General features: G+C 51.4%; 1 protein-coding gene across 4 annotated transcripts in view; it reads left to right on the forward strand.

The window, feature by feature from the left end:
- Positions 1 to 7,624, forward strand: part of KIAA1958 (KIAA1958 ortholog) — a 238,487-nt gene that overhangs the window by 106,800 nt on the left and 124,063 nt on the right. Inside the window, exon 2 of one of the 4 annotated variants that reach the window (XM_019517057.1) lies at positions 4,448 to 4,587. The exons of the other annotated variants lie outside the window; for them this stretch is intronic. The gene's annotated coding sequence lies outside the window, so the exon portion shown is untranslated. The remainder of the gene's footprint in view (positions 1 to 4,447; positions 4,588 to 7,624) is intronic. 4 annotated transcript variants of the gene reach the window in all.

Below are 7,624 nucleotides of genomic sequence, written 5' to 3' on the forward strand. Positions count from 1 at the left end.
GGGGGTCTGTTTCATGCTGGGGCAACTCTTTCCCCTCCTCCTCCCCCTGCCTCCCGTTGCCACAGGGCTGGGAGGGGTACTTTGTACAGGGCTTCTCAGCCTGGGAGGGGGACTCCTTCCCCTGCTTCTCTCCCCCCTGTGGTGCGAGGAGTGGGGCTCTGTTCGGTACTGGTCAGGGATTCTTCCCCCTCTTTCTCCCCCCCTCCCCCCTGCCTCTGCAGGGTGGGGAGGGGGGGCCCTGTGTGGTGTTGCCAGGTCCAGTCTGGGCATGGGGAGTGGCTGTCACTGAGCCACAGCCCCTGGGGGTGGACCCACCACCAAGGCCCAGCCCAGCCCTGCTGAGCCCTGATTGAGGCAGCTGCATGGCGGGGCTGGGCTGGGCCATGGGGGCAGGGCTATCCCCACCAGCTGCAGCTCAGGGACAGGGACACTGAACCTTGTCAGCAGTGCAGCCTGGCCTGGCATGCAGTGTCCCTGTCACTGAGCTGCAGCCGGTGGGGGTGGCCCCATCCCCACAGCCAAGCCAACCCCACAGTGCAGCTGCCTCGGCCTCAGCTCAGCTGGGCCAAGCCAGGCCGTGGGGCTGCAGCTCAATGACACTGCTCCCTGCGCCAAGGCTGTGCTGGGCCAGGCTGGGCAGCACCACACAGAGCACCCCTCTCCACCCCACAGTGGTGGAGGGAGGGGAAGGGGAAGAATCCCCTTCTATCATGGAACACAGCTCCCCTCCTCGACTGGTGGATTGGAGGAAGAGCAGGGGGAAGAGTCCCCCTCTGGGGCTGGGAAGCCCTGCACAGATCCCCCCTCTCAACACCATGGTGGCAGGGGGGCAGGAGGGAGGAGGAGGGGGAAGAGTCCTCCCCCAACACTGAACAGAGTCCCCCTTACCCCGTGGGGGAGGGGGCAGAGTCCTCCCTTAGGGGCTTGGCAGCCTCGCACAGAGGCCCCCTCCCCACCCTGTTGGGGGGGGGAAGGAGTGGGGGCTGCTCCACCCCAGCCGCAGTCCCCAATGGGAGGGGGGGAATTAACTTCCTCCCTGCCTCCTTAGCTTTAATGGGGCCATGCCGGGACAGCTGTGATCCCTGCCAGTGAGACAGGGAATGGAGGGGGGGAATAAACCCCATCCCGGGCAGTCTGGCAGAGCTGCTATCCTTCCCCACCCCATCATTGTTCCAGTGGTGGGATGTGGCCCAACATTGTCCTGGCATGGCCCCGTTAAGGTGAAGGGGGTAGGGAGGGGTTTACTTCCTGCCTTTGTGCCTTCTACCCCACAGCCGGTGTCTGCCAGCCCTAGTCACCCCCTCTGCCTCTGGTGCTCCCCAGCAGACAGGCAGACCCTGGCTGCAGGGGAGGGGTGGGGAGGGGAAGGAGGGCAGAATTAACCCCCCCCCCGCCCACTTTGACTTAACAGAGCCATGCCAGCTGGTGTCTTGCCATGTTACCACCCCAGTTCAGACTAGAGAGCAGAAGGGTGGGGCCAGCACTGCTTCACTGGAGTAGAGAACCCAGCCCAGAGAGCATGCTGGGAGACACTGGTTTAACTTAAACCAGGAGGGAGTCTGGGACAGACATTGCATAAATTGGTTTGATGTCAGTCAGTTAAGTCTAATGCTACTTTCAGTCAGCTTTATCTCAAACCAGTTTTCGCCATTTTGAAACTGGTTTATGTGCACTGAATTTATGTTCTGCTACAAGTTTAAACTGGTTTCTGATCACTTGAACCAGTTTATGTGTAATGTCTGTCCCTAGATGCAGCTCTCACCTGCTCTAGTTTATGCTAGAGCAGCTTAGGACTGGTAGACCACAAAGGTGGCTTGATATTGCCATAAACCCTTCTGATCTCATGTGCCAATTCTGTCCATGTCATACTTCTTGGCCTTAATCCTGCTCTTAGGTTATGCTGATGATCATCTGTGCAGAACCACTGTCACTCTTGCATACCTGCGTTCCACTACCCACTCACCCCGCTTGACCTTGAGTTTGGGCATACAGTGATTTGGTGGCTCCACAGGGCCTTGTTCTAGACTAAAGCTCAAATAGCAGACATGATTTTGCTGATAAGTGGGCAAAGTGGTGATGAGCACTTTGAAATAACTACAGGCAGCAGCAACAGCAGCACTTGTTGTGTGAAGTTTGAATTAGGGAAAATCAATTCTCCAAACCATGTTGTTAGTCATTTGCAGAATGTTTCATTTTATGGAAAACACCAAAGTTTTCAAGCCTAGCAAGCCACTGATATTCTTTAAAGATTAAATTCTTCCTTCTCAGAGGCCTAAAGGAATTTCACTAGAAAAACTGTTTGTTACATACTTGTTGTGCTGACAGCTGTAGTTGAAACCATGCCACACTTGGCAATGAGAAAACTTTCCCTGAAGACATGCCATCAGCTGAGGAATAACTGCAATTTCTCTGTCTGTCTCCCTCTCTGTCTCTCTCTGCTGGAAAGTGTGTGGCAGAGTGCCGTGATATTTTAATGAATGGGAAACAATATTATAGATTAAGATGTGCTGTTCTTTAAACAACAGACCCTGGTGTTTAAAGAAAAAGAAGGCTTCGTAGTGCCATTTTTTGTATCCGTTATTGCAAGTGAATTGCAAGCTCAGCTAAAGTTAGTGGTAGAAATTCCTTTGTCTTGAGTGAAACCAGGATTTCATCCTTTCTTTTTAGAGATGTACAAATAAAGACACCTGCTACAAAAAAACCCCCAAAACAAACCCTAATAACATGAAAAATGGGGCACATTTGGAAATCTAGAAATGGAAGGGATAAAGCCACAACTGTGTTTTCTTCTCTGTCTCTCAATTTTTTTTACTTATAATTTGGAATGCTTTTAAAAACAATAACAAATACCATATTTGCTTGCATACAACATACCTTTCCCCCAAAAATAGCCTTTCAAAATTGGGTGCGTGTCTTAAGCAGGGCTCCTGATTTACTGGTCAAAACAGCTACAATGGAATTTTTATTCAGGCAGCAGCAGAGGGAGTCAACTGACTTTATGGCTCATTATAATCTACTTGACTCTTGCTAATTATTCTTTGTTCAACAAGTTAATTACCCACTCTCCTTTTCCAAGTTCTTGATGTTCTACTAATTAAGCTAGTCTTTACTCAGGAATTTTGCTGAAGATTTTGCAGTTTAGCTACTCCTTGTCTCTCTCCTTTTTACAGTCCTGCAAAACTGTTTTCAGCTCTTTTAAAAAAATGCCCATGGAGCCCAGCCTTCAGCAGCAGCTACAGTTTCAGCATTTGGGAATGCACCCCTCTTTCTGTCCACTTCTCCCACTGGTCCAGGGTGGCTTGCCTCTGCTTTGAAAGGAAGGTGGCATTGGAGCGAATGGGGGACTTCCCTTTCAGCACACTCACACTGGTGCCAGGATGAGCAGCAAGAAGGGCAAGGGGGTGCTGCCTCCTCAGATGCGGCAGCATGGCCGTGGTGAAGAAGTGTCTCACGTCCTTGCCACAGCTCATGTGCCTTCGGCAGTGCTGGCAGATGGCAAACCTGGGATCATCTGCCACCTCAAAATGATCCCACACTACACTACTCCCCTGCTTCTGGTTGAGGGTGAGGATCCTGCCTTTTCCCCCTTCTCAGCAGGCTGAGGCTGAACAGCAGGAGGAGCTGCCTCAGCTGAGCCACTTGCCTTCACAACCTCGCCTCCTCTAAGCTGCTGCTTTCCAGAGGAGACCTGGGTCTACGGGAAACGTGAGGGGTGTGGAGCACAAACTCTGATTCCCTCTCAGTCCCAAGAATTGCTTGAGCCAATGCGCTCAGCATCCCTGGTTCCAGCTCCAGCTCCTTCTCTGGCAGTAGGAGGCTCACGCTGAGAGCTGAAATTGGGGTGGAGGAGGTAGTGATTCCACTGCTGGTGCCTGCTTCTGGACTGAGCAAAGGTGGTGCAGATACAGGGACATCAGGTGCAGACACTGTGCCCACCTCCTGGCTTCCACTGGCACCACTCAAGTCATGGCTGCTTGGGAATAGAATGCATGAATGCATCTCTGTTTTGCGGGGGGTGGGGCTTGCAGCTCTAGCTCTCCCCCTACCCCCTCTCCCTCCCCTGCCAGAAGACCTAGCACCTGCCTTTCCAGCACACTTCATATTGATCTTTCCTGTGCTGGAAAAGGTCTGTGTGTGTGAATCCTTTTGTATTGTGCATTTTATTCCCTCTGCTGCGGCATGCACTGGCCTCTTCTTTGCATATTTGCTTCGGTTTTAAGGGTTATGTAAAAATTGTGTGCCATCTGTCTGTCTGTCTTGTTCTGCTGTGAATATCTGTCTATGCTATTCTGATGAAAGAAAACTTGTGCTATGTACTATGTATGGCAAATTGCTCTTTTTCCATACACCAGAGTATCTAGGGTGGCACAACTTGGTGCTTTGTACATGGTATCCCTATACAGGCCCTCATTTAATGTTGTTGTTTTTTTTCTCTTCTCTTATGCAGAATATAAACACAATGGCATTTGAGTTTGTGTTGAACTTTCCAACTCCTGATGTTTGACTGGGTTTGAAATTAGAGAGAATGAATTTGCTTAGTCCCAGACACTATTATTTGGTGATGGTTTGTCAGCATGTGTCAGATGGGTGGGTAGTTGTAATCTGTGTCCTGATCCATATCGCAAGTGACATCTTTCTGGCAGTTTCAGCTAGGAGGTCAAGAACTGATGGGAAACTACAGACTGAATTATGCTTTGGTGCCTGCAGTGGTCTTTCTAGGACAGGGGTGGGCAATTATTTCAGCTGGAGGGCCGCTTAATGAGTTTTGGTGAGATGTCAAGAGGTTGCAACAGTAGTCCTGCCTCTTGACAGGTGCCCCACCCCATCGTCACCATCTTGGGACCGGAAGTCCTAATCCCTGACTTTTGCCACCAGAAGTCTCTCTCCTTATCCCTGGAAGTACTCTTTTTGGAGGGAGGGGTCACCATCTTGGAACTGGAAAAAAAACCAAATCATGTACTAAAAATCAAAACATCTACAATAACATGTTTTAGTTTCATTTCAAAAAATATTTTTGTCCTGATTTGTGTGTGTTCGCCTAGGGTATATAGAGGTGATTGCATAATAGCTCAAAAATAAAGTCTTACTTTTGTATATTGTATGTGGGGTGTGGTTGGGGGGTGGGTACGTGGGGTTTGTGGGGTGTGAGGGAGAGTGGGGAGTGTGGGGACCCCACTACATGCCCCCCGCCATGGCACAGCCCCCAACAGCAGCAGCAGGCAGCAAGGCATTGGGCTGCTCATGGCCCATACAGGCATAGCCTCCCAGTAACGTGTGGCTCCAGCCACAGTTCTAGGAGCTGCATGCCAGGCCAGCCAGCCTCTATTATGCAGGGCTCATGTACAGCTCTGTAACAGGATGGGCATCCTAGGGGTCACCGTGCTCTCCCCTAGCACCCCCTTACCATGTCCAGTTAGTCTACAAAGCACCCTCAATTCTCACCCGCCACATCTTTGATGTAAAGTGCATATAATAGGGAGGCTGCCTCTTCGTCTCCCTGGACATTGTTTTTCTCCTGTACACTAGTCCCGCTTCTGTAATGGGTGCTTCTGTGCACCCCAGCCTTATGGGTTATACATGGCTCCAACCACCCCTGTACCACGCCCCAAGCCTCGCAGATGTAACAGATGTTGTTTGGTTTTACTTGATGTCACTGATACTTGGGCTCTCCACAGCCCTGTCTTGCACCGTGCCTCATAGGCGCTCTTCAATCGCTGCCCCCTTCTCTGGGGGGTCGGAGTCAGCACACCTCAGTATTGCATCCTCCCTGGCGCTCAGGTCAGCACACCCCCAATGCTGCACCTTCTCTCACATTTGTGGTCAGTGTGCCCCCAGTACTGCGCCCTCTCTAGCACCTGGGTCCCTACACTACCGTGGACCCCCTATGAGGCCTCCTCCATCTCCTTATAGCCTCACCCAAGCCACCGGTCTAACAGCAAACAAAACACAAGCCCCTGGGCTATAAGACACCCGGCTACAACATCACTTGGGCCACCCCAAGGGTGCTTTATCCCTCACCCATATCAAGCTGCTTGTGCATTCCAGCCTCTTCTCTTTTCTCACTCAGGCAGAGCCCCTTCTCCCTTGGCTGCCAGCAGGGAACTGCCTGCCTGGCCTCATCCTGGGATTTATATAGGAACCAGGCCTGGCCCCTTCTAGTCAGCTGACTGCTAACAGGTGTGGGCCACTAGCTCCCTCTGGTTGCCCTAGCAACCTACACCTGGGTGTTTCTCTCTTGCTCCACAAGTAGCAGGCACCTTAGTGCCCTACTATAAGCTCCCAAGACTTGTGCACCAGCAGGGGGAAGCCCCACACAATGGAGCTGGAGGCCAGGCCCTGACCCCTGCTGCCACATTCAGTTCCTGGGACTCTGCTGGAAGTGGTGGGAAGCCCTGCCCCCTGCTTCCTGGTGGCAGGGAGCAGGGCTAGGCTGCCAGCTCCATCCTGCAGGGGTTCCCCCTCCACTGGTGGTGTAGAAGTCCTGAGAGCTGCACATGAGCCCTGTGTGATAGAGGTGGGCTGGCCAGGCTCTGCTGCTTGCCACCACATGCAGCTCCCAGAATTGGCTGGATCCATGCGCCACTGGGTGGTTGCACCTGCATGGACTGTGAGTGCCCAAGGACCTGTTGCTGCTGGCAGCAGGGGCTGTGCGCCATGGAGGGGGTATGTAGAGGGCAGGGGGTTCCCACTCCACCCCGACCTCCCTTACACCCACATACCTGCACCTTGCCCACCTGAGCTACATGCTGCCATCGCCCTGCTGGGCACAGGACCCAGGCTCAGCACTCCTGCCAACCCCAGTCTGATGCTCCATGATCCCACCCAGCTGCAGCTTCCCTACCTGCTGCTCAGAGCCAGTGCAGCAGCAGTATCAGTGGCCCCACCCAGAAGCTGTGTATGCTGGCCAGGACCAGGGCCTTCCTGTGTATGAGGGTGGGAGCAAAGTGTACAGGCTGGATGAAATACAATTAATTGGTGCGATACCTACAGACCAGAAGAAATCACCTAGTGGGCTGCATCCAGCCTACGGGCCATATTTTGCCTGCCCCTGTTCTAGGTTATGGCTTGACAGTAACAGGGCAAGTCTACATTGTTGCTCTCTGCTTCTGGGTTATGCATTGGACTAGGCTCCTGCTGTTATCTGTTTCAGTGGCTTCTACCAGTATCAATTTTTTTTGCTGAATAAGAAGGCTGGCAAAATAATTTTACGAGGACAAAAATATTAATGGACTAGAAACTTACACAATAACAGTAAAACTGCTAGTTGAAAGATTGACAGCCCTGTGAGTTAAGGACTGGTGAGATTTCTTTCTCATGAGCATAAAAGCAAAGAAACTTGCAACTGGATCTACTGTTTTGCTCCTTATTGGCTATAAAATAACATCTCAGCAATTCTTCACAAGGAAGAGTTATAGGAAGGAAATATTTCAAGCTTTTAAACTGTTTCTTAACAGGATGTAGCAGCTGGACATGAAATGAACCAGCAATTGATCAATGGAGTATGGTTTGAGACCTGTTGGTGTAGCACTTAATAAAGTGTTACGAAGCCCAATCATGAATCAGGCCTCAAATAATAAGACCAGCTTACAGATTCTAAGATTCTGTAGATCAGCCTTTTGATGTT

The sequence above is a fragment of the Gavialis gangeticus genome, unplaced genomic scaffold (genome assembly GCF_001723915.1).
Source record: "Gavialis gangeticus isolate Ggan-Ray unplaced genomic scaffold, GavGan_comp1, whole genome shotgun sequence".
Lineage (NCBI taxonomy): Eukaryota > Metazoa > Chordata > Crocodylia > Gavialidae > Gavialis > Gavialis gangeticus.